Consider the following 15,798-nt stretch of genomic DNA (forward strand, 5'->3'; position numbering starts at 1 on the left):
CTCTCATAAGCAAGGCAAATGACAGAGAGATAAATTTCAGCAATTTCAGCAGTTGTTCCATAATTTCAGTGTCAGCCAATTATACAGCAGAATGTTTCCCAATTTCTGTATTAACACTAAACCCCCATTCACTACTTTGCAACTACCATATACTAGACTGCAAATGCAGTTAGATGAATGTGCAGTACATCCATTCGATCATATACACTAAAGTATACCAGAGAGTGTCCTCTAACGATGGAGTTAGGTTATTACAACTGGCCTACTTTACGTGGATGGGAGTCACAGAGTATTCTCGCATTCGTAGAATAAAGTCAGAGATTGAAAGATCCCCCCACATTGTCCTTGACCAACCCTGCATGCAACACGGTTGCTGGTTTAATCTGAAACTGACTAGAAGTAGGAGGGTACTATACTAGCTACATTCCACGTCTCGTGAAGGAACAGGGCGAGCTGTGTCCATAAATGCTGTTGAGCAAAGACTGTTCCACACTAGCCCTACCCACTGCATCTATCCAAGTCACAAGATCTCTCCAGATGTGTGCATGTCAAGGAGGTTAGCACCCATCATGAGTGTATAATAGACATAAGAGTGTTGTGGTGATATAACAGATGGCTAAGAAGAAACATATGGTTTATACATGATGGTACTGCGGTGCATGGCATTTGTGGTTGCAAAGATGGTCCTCACCATGGACGTTGGGAGTGAAGTTGCGCACCATGCAGCCTATTGCGCACAGTTTCAGTTATAACACGACGTCCTGTGGCTGCACGAAAAGCATTATTCAACATGGTGGCGTTGCTGTCAGGGTTCCTCCGAGCTATAATCCGTAGGTAGCGGTCATCCACTGCAGTAGTAGCCCTTGGGCGGCCTGAGTGAGGCATGTCATCGACAGATCCTGTCTCGCTGTATCTCCTCCTTGTCTGCACAACATCGCTTTGGTTCACTCCGAGAGGCGGGACACTTCCCTTGTTGAGAGCCTTTCCTGGCACAAAGTAACAATGCAGACGCGATCGAACCACAGTATTGACTGTCTAGACATGTTTGGACAACACAAGCCATATAGCTCCTTCCTGATGGAATGATTGAAACTGATCGGCTGTCAGACCCCCTCTGTCTAATAGGTGCTGCTCATGCATTGTTGTTTACATCTTTGGGCAGGTTTAGTGACATCTTTGAACAGTCAAAGGGACTGTGTCTGTGATACAATATCCACAGTCAAAATAACAGGAGGCAGTGGGAGAGAGAGAGATGCAAACTGTATCCTGCAGATGAATGTAAATGAATGACTGTATAGATGCCATTTATCATGATAATTGAAGAGTTCTGGATAGAATTTAATGCCCTTGTGCATGACAATTTGTAATTTGAAGGTGATAAATGTTCTCAAACTGCAGCGATTTTGCTGATAAAATCAATAGAAAATGGACTGCGCCTATTTTTGTGAAAACAGGCTGTGATTATTGTCGCAATTGTGTTTTCCTTTTTAATGAATGAAATTTTTAAATTTTTCCCAGCAGGATAACACCAGTTGTATGACATCTTCAATTTTTGAGCTGTATTGCGATTTTAAATACTCTTCATGTAGCGCTATGCATATCGTTGTGTAATTAGGACTCATCTTTATGATTAATTATGTAATTAGTTTCCCAAAATAAATAAAGTACCCTAACCTAACCTTCCTCCCCTGCATCTGGACAGTTTCCATGTGTTGGGGGGATGTACTTGATCTTTCTGTCCAGAAGGACCGAGGTTTGAGTCCCAGAAAGGTCACTGTCTTTTTGAATTTCCCGCCAATTGCAGGGTGAGGGGTGAGGTGGGACGTCATCACAGCTTTGGGACAAAGAAATTCCTGCCATTTTTGAAATTCCCACCATTTTCTGAATTTCCCATCAAAATTCGAAATTCCAGCCAATAGTGTAAGTGATTGACAGGGAGGGGAAGGGGGAAGGGGAGGGGAGTGGGAGGGTGTGGGGAAGGGTTGAGGAGGGGGAGGTGTGAGGTAGGGGACTCACTGCTGGCTGAGGAAAACACATGATGTCCTCTGGGGTGAGGTGGGTGGTGGGGCATAATTAATTGATCAATTTGATATCAAAATTGGGGTGGTGCTGGCATCACCCTACTACTGTCGTCCTCTTGTTCTTCCTCATACTTCTCTTTAGCCACTGCCTGTCACAACTGCACAACACACACTTTAGTCCATGTTGCGGCTTTTCAGATGGTGTTTTTTCACTTTTTCTGTACGCTATGTAAGTCTTCAGTGTGGTGCCTCTTGAAACACCAGACATTTCGGCTATCTTAGTTGTGGAAGGGCCAACGGCCTTACCCCAGTGGTAACACCAGTTTCCATTAGCACTGTTGGCCTGGGCTAGCACTTGGATGGGTGACCATCCAGTCTGCCAAGTGCTGTTGGCAAGTGTGATGCACTCAGCCCTTTTAAGGGAAACTGAGGAGCTACTTGATGGATAAGTAGGGGCTCCGGTCTCATAAACTGAAATACGGCCGGGAGAGCGGTGTGCTGACCACACGTCCCTCCATATCCGTATCCAGTGACGCCTGTGGTCTGAGGATGACACGGTGGCCGGTCGGTACCATTTGGCCTTCATGGCCTGTTCGGACAAGTTTTTCAAGCTACGGAAGCACCCATCAATAAGACCACCAACAATTTTCCTCATTTGAGTCTACTTAGCTCTCGTGAGCACAACTGAAGCTTGCATCATATTGAAGACATGCACAGGTGCAGTTCGAGGTCAAATACAACAGTTCAGCATGCAGGCTAGGGTAGCATCTGAAGCTATATTCAAGCATGCATTTCTCTCAGTATTCCCGTATTTTTGTCCAACCCTGCAGTTTATAAAGTCCGCATTCGACCAGTAAATGAACGTATACCCATTTCTCAACAATGTCCGACATACAGGCGTTTTAAAAATCACTGGCGTCAGTCTCAGGTCCTTCTTCACCAATACTCACGTGCGAATACAACCAGAGTGACATTAGGCTACGTAGTGCCTTTGCCGAGCATTTCAATGCGCACTTCATTTGCGCATGAGTGGGCGAAGAGTCCTGGAAGTACTGTATACAAGCAGTGTACCTCATTTACAGTGGCCTCCGAAGCCGTCCGATCTCAATCCATATGATTACTGTTTGTGTGGTTGGCTTCGGAGAGAAGTGTACAAGCGCAGAATGACAAGAAAGGACGAACTTCTCGCTCGTATTTTACAAGCTTGTGCTCAAGGGACCATAAGAATGAGCTCAGATCAGTGACAGAGCAGCTGTCCACAAGAGCTGTGAACTGCATTGCAGTTAACGGTGGACTTTATGGACATCGTTTGTGAGGAAATGTACACAAATAAACAAAACATTAGATCACAATGTTTCATTAACCATCACCTGCATTTGTCTAATTTCCCATTGTTTGCATTAGTTTCCGCGGAAAATGTTAAAAACAGTACCTGTGTTCATATGACGTTTTTTGTTCAGAATCAGTATCACCTCTCAAAGCACTTACCTTTCTTCTTGACTTACCCTCTATTACTTCTCCCTGCGTACATCTCGCGAAACGATCAAGGAGGTAAAATCAGAGAGATTCGAGCCCACACTGAGGCTTACCAGCAATCATTCTTCCCGAGAACCATTCATGACTGGAACAGGGAAGGGGGGAACTGACAGTTGTACACGAAGTTCCAAACAGAAAACGCCGTAAGGTGCTTGGCGGAGTATAGATGTAATTGGAGATGTGAATGCTTTGACAACTCTCATTAATTTGTTTGCACCGTGACATAGTTAATCGCTTTAGTGCAGTACCCTCCAGCCTTTCTTATACCATTATTCCCGAGTGCAATGTGCAATTAGAGACATTAGTTAGTAGCTCCACCGCCCCCCCCCCCGCCCCCTGTTATCTGTTGCCTCCCCCCCCCCCCCCCACTCTCCACCATATTATCACCAACTTTAGTTCCTACCTAAACTGTAGAATAAAGAATTTTCTCAGAGTAGTTTAATTTTTCAAATTATGAAAGATGAATTATATTTAGTTTGTGTATATGTGTTTGGGGGAGGAGATGTTCGAATGAACAAGGAAACAATTCGTGGTGCATCATAAATGCTACCCACAACGCCTCCTCAGTGAGTGTAGACACTTGTTACAACACATACTTCCCATGCATTACTCCTCTCCATTGTAACATTTGCTGAACTTGCACATTGCAACCCCATTTAAAATGAGGGCCGCGCGGGATTAGCCGAGCGGTCTAGGGCGCTGCAGTCATGGACTGTGTGGCTGGTCCCGGCGGAGTTTCGAGTCCTCCCTCGGGCATGGGTGCGTGTGTTTGTCCTTAGGATAACACACGTTAAGTAGTGTGTAAGCTTAGGGACTGATGACCTTAGCAGTTAAGTCCCATAAGATTTCACACGAATTTGAACATTAAAAAAAAAAAAAAAAATCAGGTTCAGACGTGTGCACTATATTTACCTGTGCGTAAATCACTTGATTGCTGCAATCCTTACTTCTGAACTGGCAGAAATTATAAGACTTCAGGCTATTAATGCTTTGCGTCTGACCACAGCCACTAACTGTAATAGTAATAATAATATAGTAATAATAATAATAATACCGTGTACAGCATTATAGTAGCCCTTATGTAGTTACTGCCGTTTCGAAGAGAGTAATGAAGCAATTTCTGGACTACTGCAATTGTTACCTACGATTTGGAGGAAACATTTTCTTCAGATATTTGACATCTGTTACGTATATGTCTCACTTTTATCATCAGCGATGTACGGTACAAAGCACAACGTATCTATGTAGCGGGTGAACTTTGTGAGAAACCTGTAACCTCCATCGCATTAATGCTTCTAACTGAGAACTTATACAATCAGTATTAGAATCTTGCAAAATTGTGATAATAGTAATGATCTTTTGAAAATAATTTAGCTTCGTGACTGAAGCAAAATCGCGACTTTTAGTTTTTATTCCCGGAAAATTCCATTTTACCCCTCAGAGTGTAATTAGCCCCATGTTGGGAACCACTGCTTTAGCCTAACTAGCAAGAAACTTGCAATTCAGAGAAATGCAACATTGGAAAAGAATTCGTCCGAAAACTGAGGAACTGCATGTCACGCAAGTGATTTAAGAAGTATAACAGGAACTAAGTCTCACAAATTTACAACGCTTAGCGGTATGATTGTGAAGACAAGTAGGTCTTCAGCCTCTAGATATGCGAGGCTGGAAATGACGGGAATGTTGTAATGTTTTTTCTTTCAGTCGTTTCCACGTAGGTTCGGAATGTTGGCCTTTCCGCGTTTTTTCTCAGTAGTGGGCGTTTCCCTTTCTGTCCTACCTTTCCTGTGCTTTCCGGGTTGCAGACTCTCAGACTCTACGAACCGTGTCGAAGTTGTTGACAGCTGGCAGGGTCCGCCTAGCGGTCAAGCCGCAAGCCCATCCATGTGACCAAGCGCCGGCTGGTGTGGTCGAGCGGTTCTAGGCGCTTCAATCTGGAACCGCGCGACCGCTACGGTCGCAGGTTCGATTCCTGCCTCGGGCATGGATATGTGTGATGTCCTTAGATTAGTTAGGTTTAAGTAGTTGTTAAGTTCTAGGGGACTGATGACCTCAGATGTTAAGCCCCATAGTGCTCAGAGCCATTTGAACCATTTTTGTGAGCAAGCAAGTGAAAAGTGTCCTGTATTAAAAACTGATTGTGGTTTCTAGAATTCTTTGACGTTTTCGAGACTCTTAGTTTATTCTTAGATAACAAAAATGGAGAACGATGTACGGTATTTAAAATGTAAACATATTTACTATAATGTTCTTGGGGCAGGGAGAGGGGGGGGGGGACATGCCTTCTTGCAGAAGGTCATTCATGTGGCAGAGAAACTGTGGAGCCTTTGCCCGAGCGCGCTGCTGAGCAAGTAGCGTTGACAGAGGCAGGTGCTCGGGCAGTGCTGCCACTCCCTCGCAACGAAAGCGGGGCGTCAACGGCGCTATCTGTGTCAGCAGGGGAAACCTCGCGCGTACTTTTCCGCTGGCGCTGCCCGTCACTCTTTGACAATGACTCAGCGCCCCGGCGCCGACAGCTGAACGGAGCGCCCGAGTTCCAACGAAAACAAAACTGATCGCGCTCTGCGGAATTTTTCGACTTTACTCCCGCCTCCTTAGCCGAGGACGCTGACGCGCTATTGTGCGGAGGCAGCTTCTTAAAATCCATATGGTGGTGGTGGTGGTGGTAATGGTGAAAAAATTTGACCGCCGTTATTTGACCGTCGATGTGTAGAGGATAATCTCGATGATCGTCAGGCAGTTGGATCCCAAACTTTTCGGCATTGTCTTATAGAGTAGAGGAATGCGATACATTTGAAGATGATCCATTTAGTGCAATGGTTCCCATTTTTGTGGTAATTACATCCTGAGGGGTACAACTGTTTTTTTGAGGGGTGAAAACCAAAGGATCCGATTATGTTTTGGTCACGAAACTAAATTACGCTCAAAAGATCATTATCATTACCACAATTTCATAAGATTGTAAGGCTGATTACATTAGTTACCAATAACTATAGTCCCCCCAAATGCATCTACATTATTGTGTCCCCTACTTCACGATAATACAAAAGGAGCTGCCCTTTTGTAACTTTTTCCATATCCTGCCTCCCCCTCAGTCTTATCTGATGCTGATCCCACACAGCTCAGCAATACTCCAGAAGGGCGGATAAGCTTGTCTATGAACTCTTTTTAGTAGACCTGTTGCATTTTCTAAGTGTTCTGTCAATAAATCGCATCCTTTGGTTTGCTTTCCCCACAACATTATCTATGTGATTGTCCCAAATTAAATTGTTCGTAATTGTAATCCTCAAATATTTAGTCGTGTTTACAGCCTTTAGATTTGTGTGCTTTATCGTGTAACAGAAATTCAGTGAATTTCTTTTAATACTCGTGTGGATGACTTCACACTTTCCAGTATTTAGAGCGAATTGACACTTTTCGTACCATACGAATATCTCGTCTAAGTCATTTTGTAGTTGCGTTTCACCATCTGATGACTTTACTAGACGGTAAGCGACAGCATCATCTACAATTAATCTAAGAGGGCTGCTCAGATTGTTCCCTAAATCGTTTATGTTGATCAAGAACAGCAGAGGGTCTCTAACGGTTATTTGGGGAACCTCAGATATCACTTCTGTTTTACACTTCTGTCTACGTTACTAAGAACTGTGACCTCTCTGGCAGGAAATCATGAATCCAGTAAAACAATAATTGAGACCATACTCCAGAGACACGCAATTTAATTAGAAGCCGCTTATGAGAAACGGTATCAAAAGCCTTCAGCAAATCTAAAAATATGGAATCAATTTGACATCCTCTGTCGATCGCACACATTACTTCATGAGAATGAAGAGCTAGTCGTGTTTCACATGAACGATATTTTCTAAGTCCGTGTTGGTTATTTGTCAAGGGAATTCATAATTCTCGAACATTGTTTATGTTCCAAATTCCTACTGCAAATCGACGTTAGTGACATGGGTCTGCAATTCATTTGATCACTCCTATTTCCTTTCTTAGGTACTCGTGTGATTTGTGCTACTTTCCTGTCTTTACGTACGGATCTTTCAACGAGTGAGCGGTTGTATGTGATTTCTAAGTATAGAGCTGTTGTATCAGCACACTCTGAGAGGAACCTGGCTGGTGATATACAATCTGGACCAGAGGCCTTGCTTAGCTTTGTTAAGCGATTTAAGCTGATTCACTACGCAAAGGATATCTACTTCTAAGTTGCTAATGTTGGCACTAGTTCTTGATTAGAATTCTGGAATATTTACTTCTCCTTGTGGCTACCGTTTAAGTGGCTCTTTACACGCTGAGGTCTCACTGAGCGGATCATGTTCGCAACGGACTGTCTTCACATCTGGCCTGTAGTATTCAATTCGCATTAACATCTTCCAACAACAGTGTAGCTTTCGCAAAGTCCTGAGTCAGTAGTTCGAGAGTGCAAAGTATTTTCCGGCCATGGCCAAATTAAGTAAATTTATTCCATCCTGTGTTCCTGTTTCGGAAGTTATAAAAAGAGAAAAATTAGCACGGAGAAAATGGACAGAAGACTGGCTTCTAACAAGTGTGACGCTTTCCCGTGTTAATCTTTTGAAGGAGCTAAACATTGAAAAAGAGCACTGCTTTTACTACCTAAGACGAAGAGACATTCTTTGTGTTGCTGTAGTACGTTACACCGCAACCGTATACACGCAGAAAAGAAACTATAAGGGAAAAAATAATCATAAGTGCTTATGAAAGACTTAGTAACATTGAGGTACTTGGCAACCGGCAGAAACTATAGTTATCTGAAGTTTTCTGTTGTGATTTCACCTTCATTGTTGAGCCACATCATTCGAACAAGTCGTGCCATATATGAAATTCTAAAGCACTTCATCTTGTCTGCACAGTTGGTCTGCGTTAATTCAAGCGCGGTCACACAGCGCAGGCCGAACACAAGACGGTAACACAGACGAAATTTTCAGTCGGCGGTTCATTAACACGCAGCGACTTGTGTGTAATAACGTTGTCTGTCCAGACGTGTCGGTTCAAATATCTGAGCGTTTAAAGGACCCTTACGACGTGACGCAACGTCGTAGAGGTTATAATTTGTGAGACGAATGTACGAAAAACATTTTCGTCACATGGTCCGCTCTCTACAGTCTTACTTCGTAGTTTGTACCACGCATCTATGACAATACAACTAAGCGATACACGCCACATATGCTTAAATATCTCATAATAACGTCATCTCCGAGTTGTCAGTAGTTCCTGATATGGACCAGAAGTTGCTTGATTATTCACTTTGCAATAGGTAAACGAACTATTTAAGAGCACAATGGACTACACTGATGTAGAGCCTACACAGCATTATAACCATCGTTATTACTACTGTTAGAGTCAATCGTCATAGATAAAGAATTGGTAGCCTGAAAATCTTCCAATTTCTGCTAATCCAGAAATAAGGAGTACAGCAATCGAGTGGTTTACAGACAGTAAGTATAGTGTACATATTTTAACTTGGTTGATCTTAATTGGGGTTGCAGGGTATAGTTGAAGCAATTGTCACTGGGAAGAGGAGTAATGCAGAGGAAGCATGTTTGTAACAAGTGTCTACTGGTACCCTCAGTTGTGAGTAGTTAGCTTTTTCTTTCTTTCCTTTTTTTATTTGGTTTCAGGCAGAGCCCGTTTCACCAGATATAAGCTTTCTTTTCTGAGAAAGAGTTGTAGATAGCACGTGTACTGCGCTGAGATTTGCTTCTTATTGCTTAAAACAAGGTTGTTAGAAATAAGCAGTACCAGTGATCTTAGTGACTCATTAGTTCATGGTTCCACGAAACGTCTACGAAAACTGAATATAATTTACCTTTTCGTCATTTCAAAAATAAAAGTGTACCGAGAAAATTCTTTTTCATTCTAAAGTTTATTTTGGCGCTAATATTGATGATGGTGAGGTAAGGTGAGAGAAGGGGGGCTTAATAGCTAATATCTGATTGAACTCATAGGTAATGGTCCCACGAAAGCTTGGAAACCACTGATCAAGTGTATCAGGATGTTAGATTCGGCAACTATTAGATGGGTATAGATTACGGATAGGAGAAACATTCCAGTAACGGTCGAATGCGGTATTAACAGCATGGTGCGCGACTCAGTCAAGCCAGTGAAATATCTAGCCGCAACGTTTCGGAATGGCTTGAAGTGGAACAAGCTCATAGGTCAGTTGCAGGGGAGGCGAATCTCCGACTTCTGCTAACTGAGAATATTCTGGGAAAGTGTGCTGGTATCACATACTCTATTTCAACTAAAGTATCCGGGCACCTGGCTGGAAATGACTTACAAGTTCGTGGTGCCCTCCATCGGTAATGCTGCAGTTCAATATGGTGTTGGCTCACCCCTAGCTTTGATGACAGCTTTCACTCTCGCAGGCATACGTTCAATCTGGTGCTGGAAGGTTTCTTGGAGAATGGCAGTCCATTCTTCACGGAGTGCTGCACTGAGGAGAGGTATCGATGTCGGTCGGTGAGGCCTGGCACGAAGTCGGCGTTCCCAGACACCCCAAAGGTGTTCTACAGGATTCCAGTCAGGACCCTGTGCAGGCCAGTCCATTACAGGGATGTTATTGACGTGTAACCCCTCCGGGACAGACCGTGCAGTATGAACAGGTCGATCGTGTTGAAAGATGCAATCGCCAGCCCCGAATTGCTCTTCAACAGTGGGAAGCAAGAAGGTGCTTAAAACATCAACGTAGGCCTGTGCTGTGATAGTGTCACGCAAAACAACAAGGGGTGCAAGCCCCCTCCATGAAAAACACCACCACTCCATAACACCACCGCCTCCGAATTTTACTGTTGGCACTACACACGCTGCAATGACGTTCACCGAGCGTTCACCATACCCACACCCTGCCATCGGGTCGCCACATTGTGTACCGTGATTCGTCACTCCACACAACGTTGTCCACTGTTCAATCGTCCAATGTTTACGCTCCTTACACCAAGCGAGGCGTCGTTTGGCATTTACTGGCGTGATGTGTGGCTTATCAGCAGCCGATCGAACATGAAATCCACGTTTTCTCACCTCCACCCTAACTGTCATAGTACTTGCTGTGGATCCTGGTGCAGTTTGGAATTCCTGTGTGATGTTCTAGATAGATGTCTGCCTATTACACATTACGACCTTCTTCAACTGCCGGCGGTGTCCAGCTTCTCAACAGCCTGTACACTTTTGTGCTGTATGTATCCCTTCACGTTCCCACTTCACTATCACATCGGAAGCAGTGGGCCTAGGGATGTTTAGGAGTGTGGAAATCTCGCTTACAGGCGTATGACACAAGTGACACCCAATCACCTGACCACGATCGAAGTCCGTGAGTTCCGCGGCGCGCCTCATTCTGCTCTCTCACGACGTCTAATGACCACTGAGGTCGCTGAGGCCACCTGGCACCAGGTGGCAGCACAATGCACATAATACGAAGAACTTATGTCTTTGGGGGTGTCCGGATACTTTCGATCAAATAGTGTATATGAAAAACGGCTTAAAGGCCTACTGAAAACTCCTTGATTTCGTTTTATGAGATGTAGAGCACCTATATAGCCAGAAATAAAAATTAGAACACATTCAAAGACGATGTTGACTTTTATCTGATGACTGAATGTGACACCCGATAGTAGATGTACTGATAATGGTTTCAATGCCATCTGCCAGCAGATGGTGTAGTGGCATAGCTACCGGAGTGCCTTCTGTGTCCATCCATCAAAAGGGAGTGTCCAAGGCCATAACAGCGACTCTAGATTGAGGTACTTTTCGCGATTTTGGGGGAAAATATTTCTGTGGGGGAATATTTGCGGAAATGGAAACCTTTGGAGAAAGTTTTGGGCAAGAAAATTTCGGTGCCTGGGAAATTGGGGAAATACTTTATCTGCCCAGCCTTACTACTAATGCTATCGCTGGTATTTGACTTCAAACAATAATGCTTAGTTTTCTAAATATTCACTAGACGTCACTCTCTCTTCAAATCAGTCGATACACCTTTTCTTTTGTAGGACACGTTAGCCTGACTGCATGATACTTCTTCGTGACGTCACTATGATGTGCACATGCGAAGTTTCGATTGCTTTTAATGGCTATCGACTTTCGTGGTTGTATCGTGTTCTGAGGAGACGCCATATCGATTTCGTCGTTTTAGTTAAGCCTGTGTTCGATGGGTTGCATATCATAACCTTTGTCCTACGAATATATGCTGTTTCAGATATTGAGGATCTCTCGAAATGGCGTTGATATTGATAAGAGTATAATTAAATGAAAGGTAATGAGAATTCGGCGGTTAAGAGCCTTAGTAAAAACACAGGGACTGATTGCATGAGTTCACAACAGTGTAGTGAATAGAGGAGGCGAGATGGAAACTGAGATGTATGTGTTGCGCTACTGCCAAATCAATAGAACAAAAAAAAGCATGTATAAAGCAAATGTTGTGCCCCTAGCACAGATATTTTACTTTTTATTTTTCTGTCAAGCTGTTTTTTATTTACAAATTAAAAATTTTAGTTTATGTTCTATTATTCTTTGATATGTACAATAATTTTACTGCATTGAACACACAATTCCACCTCTGCAAGCTGTCAACAGTGATAACAAATAGTAGTTTAACGGAATAGTTAGGTTAAGGTATTTAGGGAAAAGTTGCTGAAGATGTATCGTTTCGAGGAATTTATTTGTCTGCTGTGAGAGAATTTCGAAAATTGATCTGGTGTCTGTTGCTTATCTGTTAGCACTGACAACTGTACACAAACGCTGCTGGTCTCTGTCGTTAAGTGATGGCCATCGGCCACAGCGTTATCTGTGGTGAGAGGTAGTGCCTGAAATTTTGTATTCTCAGCAGATACTTTGGATCTGGGAATACTGAATTCCCTAACATTTCCGAAATGGAATGTCCCATGCATCTAGCTTTTAACTACCAATTCGCATTCAAAGTCTGTTAATTCCAATTGTGTGGCCATAATCACGTCAGACAGTTTTGACATGAATCATCTCAATGCAAATGCCAGGTCCGCCAATGCACTGCCCTTTTATACCTTGTGTATGCAATACTACCGCCATCTACATATGTTCATATCGCTATCCCTTTACTTCTGTCACCTCACTGTATTGGACTTTAAATGACCGTATGGCCCCTGCCATGGACAGCAAATAGCAATAACGATACTATTTGGGACGAAAATATTCTACCACTGAATCAGTATCGTTTGTGACTGTTTTTTAAGAGCTCTCCAAGTACCGTAATTAAAAAACTATGGTTGAGTCTCGGGATTGTTGATCATCTACCGCCATTCTTCTTCTCAGTATATCACCAGAGGACATGGTTGGTATTTTCAGAGTTTCCTAGCAATGATAGTTCTTCTGGTCTACACCTCAATTTACATTTACATTCTCGCAAAAGGAAGTGCTTGCGTTTCCTGGCTAACTGGCACTCAGCCTATGTGATTGGTTTGTTTCAGCACTGTCCACTACAGCCCTGCATTTAAATTTAGTCGCCATTTTTTGCACCAGTATGAAATTCATTGATTGTTAGTGTTTCCTTCTTCATGTTAAGGCAATTGTTGTGCTTAAAAATTCAATTCCTTTGCAAGTTTCAGGTGTATAATGTTGCTTTGTGTTCGTTAGACGTGAGTCACTTTAACTTTACCATTAACGTACATTTACACAGTAACTGCTTCATCAGGAAAAGGGCAACACAACGAATTAACGAATATGGACTCCACGACTGGTGGAAACAGTGGCGACTGAACTTAAAATACAGGCCGACAATGGACAGTGACATAGCCAAATGAACTATGGGTGCTGTTGAATTAAACATTAGACTGTTTGTAGACTTATTTAAAGCTTTTGATCCGATCAGTTACGATCTCCTCTCCACGAAATCCCTACTGATATGTTATCTGTGGAGTTATCACTACTAGTTTGAGAAGTATCTTTCTGGCAGGCAACAGATTGTAGCAATACGTCACGAAAATAAAAGTTATTTTTCAGTATGTAGTGAAGTTAGGTATGGAGTACTTCAAGGCTCTGTATTAGGCCCTGTGTTATTTTTTTAAATGATTTGCCATACCACTCACAATATATAAGTGACCTTGAGTAGTAGTAATGTTCGAGCGCAAGTTGTTCTGCAAGGGCCGTCCGTTTATTGCAGATGTGTTCGTAACTATACACTGGAGCAGAATGACAAAAATCAACATGGCAATGGTTGGGTGACTGCTGCAATTGTGCGTTATTCAGGAGATACAGTGAAGGTCGTGGCAGGCCTGGAGCAATTTAATTGCAGAGATGTTATTGCTTAGTGCGCCTTTTAAATAGCTGAGGTGTTTAACAGGGACATTGGTACGTCATATTTCATGTTAGATATGCCATTTGTTGTGAGGACAAGGAATATCACTTGTCAGCAACAGGGCCAATCGCGTTCGCAAGTGATACAAGCGATTTTACGGTATTGAAGAATAGAATGAAGTTATTTTACAGTAGAAAATGTCTGTGATTGCGGAATAAGCAGAAATATGATTTAAAATCAATTGCATGGTGGTAAACGAGAAGAAAGCGATATGAATGAGCTTTAGAGGCATAAGAATAAAAACCAGCAGCATATAATATTGGAATTATGGGATTCCAACTTTGAACGAACTTCGCCACATGCACACTGCCGGCCGGAGTGGCCGAGCGGTTCTAGGCGCTGCAGTCTGGAACCGCGCGACCGCTGTGGTCGCAGGTTCTAATCCTGCCTCGGGCATGGATGTGTGTGATGTCCCTAGGTAGTTCTAAGTTCTAGGGGACTGATGACCACAGAAGTTAAGTCCCATAGTGCTCAGAGCCATTTCATTTCACGTGTACACTGAGCCCGAAGCATTGCAAACCGTGTTTCCGGCTACTTGATAAGGGCACCATTTGGTAACATGTTTCGAAACATAGAAACATCTATCCGTAGCAGTGTCGGTACACATCAAAGTAAACAATATTTCAGGCTAATAACCACTTGTCACCGTTGCACAGCTCTACCGTGTGTATGTATGTGTTGTCTACTGTTTAGTGGTGTTGCGTTTACTATTGTGTCGTTTTAGCTTTATTTTTCTAAAATAATGGAGCGGTTAAGGCAGCAAATTCTTGATGTAATTGCCATGTACCAGGCGGACGATTGCTTATGGAACGTCCAGAGCAAGGTATATAGAAACAGTGTTAAAAAAAAAAAAAAAAACAAAAAAAAAACAACATGATACACTTGCAAAAACTGCAGCTGCTTGTGTTCCTTAAAACGTGAGAAAAGAAAAATTATTTCCAGCAGACCATCTGGAAGTGGTGCAGAGACTTCGTAAGACTCCAACTGATTGGGCTGTCGGTTGCTGCAGTTCTTGGACGATGGTAATGAGCCAAAGGAGACAACAGATACTGTGGAAAATGAGGTACGAAAATTATGCTTGTTTGACTTTATTTTTACTTGATAGTACACAGTCACATTCACCTGTAGTTATTTTACCACGGTACACTTCCTTGTGTGCTTAAAGATTAATTGTCAAACTCGTCTCGAATTTGTTTATTCGTGGTAGCAGCTTTCCTTGGTATATTATGTGCTGCAATGAAAACTGATGCATCTCATCTCCATGTGCCCGGAAACATCTCATCTGTTTGTGAATTGTAGGAATGGAAGCTTCCATGTGGGGTGTACTGGTTCCTTGCCTCAGCATTTCGCCTTAAAAAATTGTGGAGATACACAGCTGTAAGTGTGACAGTTTTCGTCTTCTTCAGTTTTAGCAACATAGGTTTTCTAAACACACTAAAAACTGAAGCCATAATGCGGAAAGTGTTTTCAACAACCATTCGGGCCCTAGACAGTCTGTAATTAAAAACTCTCTCTTTCGAACCTTTTAACATATTTTCCTGGGTAGGGCTTCATAATATTTTCTCGTAAAGGAAAAACATCGTCTGCTACAAAAACGTATGGTGGTGCCTTTGCGCCATCTGGTAAGCATTCAGTCTGTGGCGAGTTTGGTTTCTTTTTCATAATTAACTCACTTATGCTCGCGTTTTTGAACACTTCACCATCTGATATTCTGCCTTGACAACCGATATCTGCGTACAGAAAGTTGTAGCTGGCACAATGCTGAATGAACCTTTATAAATATAATATTCATTTCCACAACCAACAGGGCACTATAGCACATGTTTCCCGTCAATTGCTCCGACACGATGGCGGAACTGAAGAATATGTGAGAACAAACGTGCTATTTCACCCAAGTCG

The 15,798-nt window shown here is 42.8% G+C and overlaps 1 long non-coding RNA gene across 1 annotated transcript in view; it reads left to right on the top strand.

Annotated features, from left to right (window-relative positions):
* The window catches only part of LOC126455637 (uncharacterized), a 103,677-nt gene that overhangs the window by 19,553 nt on the left and 68,326 nt on the right, over window positions 1-15,798 (top strand). The window lies entirely within an intron of this gene.

This window comes from Schistocerca serialis, chromosome 2 (genome assembly GCF_023864345.2).
Source record: "Schistocerca serialis cubense isolate TAMUIC-IGC-003099 chromosome 2, iqSchSeri2.2, whole genome shotgun sequence".
Taxonomy (NCBI): Eukaryota; Metazoa; Arthropoda; class Insecta; order Orthoptera; family Acrididae; genus Schistocerca; species Schistocerca serialis.